Source organism: Lontra canadensis, unplaced genomic scaffold (genome assembly GCF_010015895.1).
Source record: "Lontra canadensis isolate GAN:19392208 unplaced genomic scaffold, GSC_riverotter_1.0 scaffold34, whole genome shotgun sequence".
Classification (NCBI taxonomy): domain Eukaryota; kingdom Metazoa; phylum Chordata; class Mammalia; order Carnivora; family Mustelidae; genus Lontra; species Lontra canadensis.
Window position 1 is genome coordinate 11970668 of NW_022631028.1, and position 7397 is coordinate 11978064.

The 7397-nt window shown below is 36.8% G+C and overlaps 1 pseudogene; it reads left to right on the forward strand.

Annotated features, from left to right (window-relative positions):
• Positions 1-663: 663 nt before the first annotated feature.
• Positions 664-1571, forward strand: LOC116873607 (annotated as a pseudogene).
• Positions 1572-7397: the final 5826 nt, after the last annotated feature.

Consider the following 7397-nt stretch of genomic DNA (forward strand, 5'->3'; position numbering starts at 1 on the left):
AAATCAAGTACCAGTGTGCATACATCTGTAACATTTTTTACTTGCTTTCTTACTAACATCAGCCAGGACTTTTTTTTTAAACTTCAGAGTGAGTTTCCAAAAGGTAAACACTTCCTCTGTTCACTAATCATTGGTCAGCTTTGATTTGGTCCACCAGTAAACTGGCCAGCTTATAATTTGGGTCATTTTCTTCTTTGTAGATAGAGATGCCTGTATATCATGCCTTTAAGGACTGGACTTTCAGATGTTTTCTAAGGGGAAAAAATGTAGATAAATTGTTATTATTTAGAGATTATAAGCCCATCATTAGCACCTTGTATCATGATGCCATTCTGCTAGAGATTGCAAGAGTTGTCCTGGATCCCTAGAGGACTAGACTGCCTTAGTTTGATTCTGCCTTCCTAGCTTACGAAACGTGACATATTCAAAAGAAAGTAAAATACCAAACTCTAGGCCATTTTGTGAAGAGACGAAGACTGAGCAGTGCAGCCGCATCGTCGACCTCGAGCAGCAGTTGACTTCTCCACGTAGAACCTGGGAGCAATCTCTTGATTGCTTGATTGAAGAGAATCCAATCTCTTCTCCCTTCCCTGTCCTGTGAGATTTTTTTTTGGTCTTCAGCTACATCTTTCGGCTTTGTGAGGAATCTTAACATCAAAGAAGATGGCCAGCAATGTTACCAACAAGACAGAACCTTGCTCCATGAACTCCCGTGTATTCATTGGGAATCTCAATGCTCTTGTGGTTAAGAAATCTGATGTGGAGGCCATCTTCTGGAAATACAGCAAAATTGTGGGTTCATAAGGGCTTGCCTTTGTTCAGTATGTTAATGGGAGAAATGCCCGGGATGCTGTGGCAGGAGAGGATGGCAGAATGATTGCTGGCCAGGTTTTTGATATTAATCTGGCTTCAGAGCCAAAGGTGAACTGAGGAAAAGCAGGTGTGAAATGATCTGCAGCAGAGATGCATGGGTCAGTACCAGAACACCCTTCTCCGTCCCCTCTACTCAGCTCCTCTTATGACTTGGACGATGACTTTCAATGAAGTTATTATGACAAGATGTATAGTTACCCAGCACGTATTCCTCCTCCTCCTCCTAGGGCTGTAGTTCCTTCAAGATGTCAGTGTGTATTAGGAAACACCTCACGAAAGGGCAAAAGTGGCTTCAATTCTAAGAGTGGACAGTGAGGATCTTCTTCTAAGTCTGGAAAGTTGAAAGACGATGACCTTCAGACCATTAAGAAGGAGTTGACCCAGATAAAACAAAAAGTGGATTCTTTACTGGAAATCCTGGAAAAAATTGGAGAAAAAACAGAGCAAACAAGGAGAGGTGAAGAATGGTAAGTCAGAAGAGGAGCAGAGCAGCAGCTCCCTGAAGAAAGAGGAGACTGATGTGAAGATGGAGTCTGGGGGTGGGTACAGATGACTCTGCTGAGGAGGGGGACCTACTGGATGAAAATGATAATGAAGATCAGGGGGATGGCCCACTGGAGTTGATCAAGGACGACGAAAAAGAGGCTGAGGAGGGAGAGGATGACAGAGACAGCGCCAATGGTGAGGATGACTCCTAAGCACATAGTGGTTGCCATTACGTGTCCCATTATTTCTTTACCTCCGTGCTTGTCTAAGATCAAAATATTCACCAGATCCTCTCCCCTAGTGTCTTCTCTCTGCTCACTGTTTTCCCCATCCTTGTCCTTCCCCTGTTCATTAATTCATATTGCCCTGTGCCTAGTCCCATTTTTGGTTCCTTTGACACTCATAGTAGTTATGTTAAGTCTTATTTGATACCTCTTTATGACTTACAAACAAAAAGGATGTGTGATTTTTATCACCTGTCTCCAAAATAATCTCTCATTATGCAGAGAGTACAGTTCTTTCCATTCATACATGAGCTCAGTAGTTGCTTCCCTAACTGCAGAGGCAGTCGCATTAGTTGAGTAGTACCTGAGAGCAGCTTCGAGTTAGAGGTATGTGTGTTATACCTTGCATAAGACTGCTATGTGGGGCTGGTCAACACAGGTGTACCAGTGTACTTTTGTGAATGAGAGTTGGCATGTCAAATGTGTCCTCTAGAAAAATAATTAGTGTAATAATCTTAAGATTTGTTTTCTAAAGTTGATACTCTGGGATATTTTTGTGAACAGCCTGATGTTTGGGACCCTTCTTTCTCAAAATAAACAAGTCCTTATTAAACCAGGAATTTGAGGAAAAAAAACAAACCTGGTTTTAAAAAAATACCTAAATCTAAAAAGTAAAATAATAAAATAAAATATTGTTAATATTAAAGTCATAATTGGGGCGCCTGGGTAGCCCAGTTGGTTAAGCGTCTGATTCTTGATCTCTGTTCGGGTCTCGATCTCAGGGTAATGAGTTCAAGCTCCACGTTGGATTCCACACTGGGCATGAAGCCTACTTAAAAAAAAATTTGTTTAAATAAAAATAAATAATAAAAAATATAGTTACTATTGACTTCTTCTTATGCAAAGACAGAGATAGTTTCACCTCACCTGAAAGCAAAATTTAAAGGCATGATTTGTTAAACTTATAAAATCCTCATGTGTTATAAAGTATACTCTAGGATGTGCTAACATAGCAGACCATTCAGTGTTTGAATTTGGACTGAAGTTCACTGCATGTGGTACCCTGTTTCCAAGTTCTTACTTGCCGAGTGACTTGACCTTGAGTTGTTCCCAGCTCCAACCTCACTAAGAAAAAGGACTAACTGATACCAAATGAACTCTGTGGTGATAAACTATAAGATAGTTTTTTTTGAAAATTCAAAGGATAGTTCTTAACATTTTATCTGACACTGGAAGAAGCATACCACAATGTAAAAGTAGACCTTTTGGTCCTTAAACTTTGAAATAATATAAATATATGAAATGATATAAATGTATCATTCCTACCAACTTAGCAAAATGTATTTTTATTTTGGTATATAATGGCACTTTCCAGGATTGTATTTCACAGTGGACTGCAGCAATATCACCAGGATTTCATTACGTGTTCATTAATTTTATTTATAACTAATGCTGTTCTGGGCTTATTTTCAATGTAAGGTAGAATATGTTTCTATATTTTCTGAATTGGAATTACAAATTACAAATTTCCAGGATAATATTGAAGAATTATTTAAATATATAAGCTATAAAGCATTTTGGTAGTTCAAGGTGTATTTTTTTCCCTGAAATAAATTAAGTAAATTCTACCCATGTCCTATGTTATTCAGGAATTAGAGCCCTCAGTGAGAGAACATCATAGAGTCTGATGTCCTGGATTGAAACCAGGCTCAATAATTTTGTAGCTATGTTACTTTACAGAAGTTACATATTTTAACTCAACCTCAGTTACTTCTTCTGGATAGTATATGAAATATAAGTATCTGCCAGGTTGGTTACTTATGTGCTGCACAGAATAGGTTCTCAATAAAATTGGCTACTATAATTGTTTTATTTCGATTGTCTTTTTTCTATTGCATGCAATCTCAACCTTGTTACTCTTCATTTGCCCTTTGTTTCTACTCATTTTGTTATAATTCTGCATTTTTTACTTACTGCTCCTCCTCTTTGTTTAACTCCTTAAATCTAGAATACAAATTACATTCCTAATTTTTTTCTGCCTTCCTTGCAATGTCTTAGTTATGACAGTCAATGATTTGTTGATTCAAGTTTAGCCATTGAAATTTGGATGTGGATCATGATGCGGTTCAGTTGTTAACCTGTAAAGGATTGGTAGTTTTAGCACATTTTCCTCTTTCAAGAGTATAAAACATTTTCCTCTTTCAAGAGTATTGCACATTTTCCCTGGTCACAAGGGTAGAATTTAAACTGGGCTGGACCTGCTATATGAAATCTGCCTTAGGTATAAATTTGTGTCAGGAATTTAGGAAATCCAGGTTGAATAGAGATTTCCCAAATTTTCCAATAGACTTAGCAAAAAATAGTTTTTCTTCCCTCATCTGGAAAATATGAAAAATAATACACCTCTTCATAACATTCTTTGAATAGGAATGGATGTTAAACGACTTAAAAATGTCTTGGCCTAAAGTAAATTTTCAGTAAATATAGTTGAATACCAGCTATTATTACTGTTATTACCATTGGTATCACCTTTATCCAGGATTGCAAAGATGGCAGGTTATGCATATTTAGCTTCAGAGACCATCTTGCTCATCACATAAGGAATGTCTGAACAAAAACGTAAAGCCAAGGAAAATAAATTCTTATGGATGAAGAAAGAGATAATGGCCAAAGCTTACTGCCTGAGTCTGTAGATCCAACCATGCCTGAATGCCAGGATATTCTATTGGAATTCTGAAATAAATGAGCCAATAAATTTCCTTTAAAAAAATAATGTGAGCTTTGTGTTTTCTCATTGTCACCAGAAGAATATTAAATGATCTTTCCACTAAACCACGTAGCCATCAAATGAGCGATTTTCTGGCAAATTTGATTAATTTGAAAGACAAACTTGATATTCAAGACTGGATCTCTCTCTCTCTCTCTCTCTCTTTCACACACACACACACACACACACACACACACACACACACAAGCACATACGCAAGATATCTTCTGCCTACATTATCCAGATAATCTCTTCAGTTAAATACTTGACTCTATCTGCATAGCCATAGTGAATTAAGAATGGAAATGATGCTGAAATAGATGAAAATTTAGGATCATTACCATTGTTCCATGTAATTAGGAGACCCAGAATGACCAATGAAGATCTGCACTTAACTATCATCATGACTTGATATTCTGGTTGTTCTCATTCAGTGTAAACAAAGAAAACAAGCTCCTTTAAAAAAACAAAACATATGGGGCTTATAGAGATAAAGAATTACAAATCTTGGGGTGCCGGGCTGGTTCAGTCTGTAGAGCGTGTGACTTGATCTCAGGGTCATGGACTTGTGAGTTCAAGACCCACAGTGGGCATGGAGTATACTTTAAAAAAAAAATTACAAGTTTTAATATCCCTAGTCCTAGTCTAAGCCTGAGGAAGTAAGTGGTCTGGGGCATAAAATGGTGATTTGTGTCTTGTGCATATCGCATAACTTGGGTCATTAAACAACTAAAAATAAACCTTCATTTTTCCATTGGTTACTTGGAAATCTCATAATTAATTAAACTCAGGTAAGCTATGTTCAGAAGTTTCCTAAATCAACAATTTTCTTAATAACTTCTACATGAATGCTGCTATATTTTAATTTGCATTTATTTGGATTTATGGCCACTCAAGGTAAAAATAGATTATTTGCTATTAGGTAATTTCCACTGTTAACAATGCCCATATTTTTGATTAGAGTTCATATACCTTACAGATCTTTAATTCAAAGCTAATTTTACCAGATAAAGATCTTTAAATAGGAATATTTCTATTCTGTACCTTTTCTCAATAAAATTTTATTCATACATATTCATGTAATGCCAAAAATTTCTTTGCCAGACATTTCTCTATATAACACTTGGACATTGTCTGTAATCTGCTACAATAATAATCTGTTATATTATAATAACAATAATAATAATAATCTGTTACATTATAATCTGTAATAGCCAATACTGTAAAAAAGCTAATATTTCTCAGAACATATCAGCTAGTTTTTCCCCCAAATTACAAACGATTTAAAAGTTAGTATGATAGGGATACCTGGGTGGCTCAGTCGGTTAAGCATCTGCCTTTGGCTCAGGTCATGATCCCAGGGTCCTGGGATCAAGTCCCACATCGGGCTCCTGCTAAGCAAAGAGCCTGCCTTTTCCTCTGCCTGCCACTCTCCCTGCTTGTGCACTCTCTCTTTCTCTCTCTGATAAATAAATAAAATCTTTTTAAAAAGGTTAGTATTATAAATTGACATAAGAGGTAAATAAAGAGCTACTTTTTCCTAGTGAGTCTTATTTTACATGTATGTGTGTGTGTGTGTGTGTGTGCTTGTGCATGTGACTAGAATCAGTTGAGAGGTGGTTTGAAATATCACCTTGAATTAGTCCTTTCACATATTCACAAATCAGCATGAAAAATGTTTCCAATTATTTGTGAAAAACTAGTCTGCATTTAGCTTGTGGATGCCAGGCTAGCATATTTCCCAAAACATGCAAGAGCTTTTGTTTTCATTGCTTTCTTCCACGGATTCCCCTCTGTCTCCTTTTAATGCTGTTCTTACTCATTTCTACTTTTTTCCTCAGGTTGGTTCTCTTTCTTATTCTCTCGCACTATATCATTTTCTCTTAAGACAGTTGGTGGCATTTGAAGACAGGATTTAACTATTAGCACAATCTTGCCTTTGCGTGGCCACCTTTCCCCCAAGGAATTGGCTTTCCTTTGAAATTGGCTTTAGATCTGACAAGGCCTCTGCAGTTTCACATTACTGCGAGCCCAATAGAGAAAATGAAGCCAAGAAATTTGATCAGGTTATCCTAGGGCAAAAGAAAAGGTTGGTTTGGAAAAATGCTTAATTTCCATGATCCAGCAGGGATTTATAAACTGATTCTCCTGAGGAAATCAGAATCTGGTTTTCCATTTATCCATCCAGCTTTTCCGAATTACCAGCACTAGGTGGTTTTAAAGATAAGGAATTGGAATGGATTCTGAATGTCGAATTCAATTCCTGATATGAGGTTATCTTAAAACATGGGTCAGAGCAGCAAGCCCCCTTACCTCACCTCTCCCCACCACCACCTCAACTACCACCACCAAACATTCTGTATCCTTCTGAGGTTTTTAGTAGATTTCCCCTAGAAAAATCTTGGAAGTAACTTAAACCCTTCAGAGTAAGAGACAATGTTAACCAAAGGCCAAAAAGGAGATACTAGGTTAATTGAGAAAGGATTTGCAAAGTGTTATTTTTTTTTCTATCTTGTATCTTTTATTGTTTTTCTTGTTTCATAAGGGGAGTGTTGAACAACAGGCTGTTTCTTTAAGCAATAAGGAGAAAATCAATCTACACCTTTCCTTACATCATTAAGTGTAAGATGAGCTAATATGCATAGACTCTTGGGGCCTCTTACTGCCTTTGAAAATGATCAACATTCAACACCATGATTTTTCTGCTTTGTGTTTCTTAATGTTATATTTCTGATGAGTAATAGATTCAAGAGTAAATAATTTCATTTTGTAAAGGAATTAGATGTGTTATGTTGTGTCCATTGCCTAACATTCTTATAACCTTTTAATACAAATTTGAGTTACACGTGGAAAATTGGAAGCAACATCTCTCTCTCCATTTGCACAGAACCAATTTAAATTTGTCATTCTAGTGTCCTCAGTGCAGGAGCTTGCAAAAGGAGCTTGCCTTTTGCATTACTCAGACTATAAAGGCAAATGTGGGGGTGTCACGCCAAATGCAGGTGAAGAGGAGGATGCTAATTAAGAACCATCATTCAATGTCATTT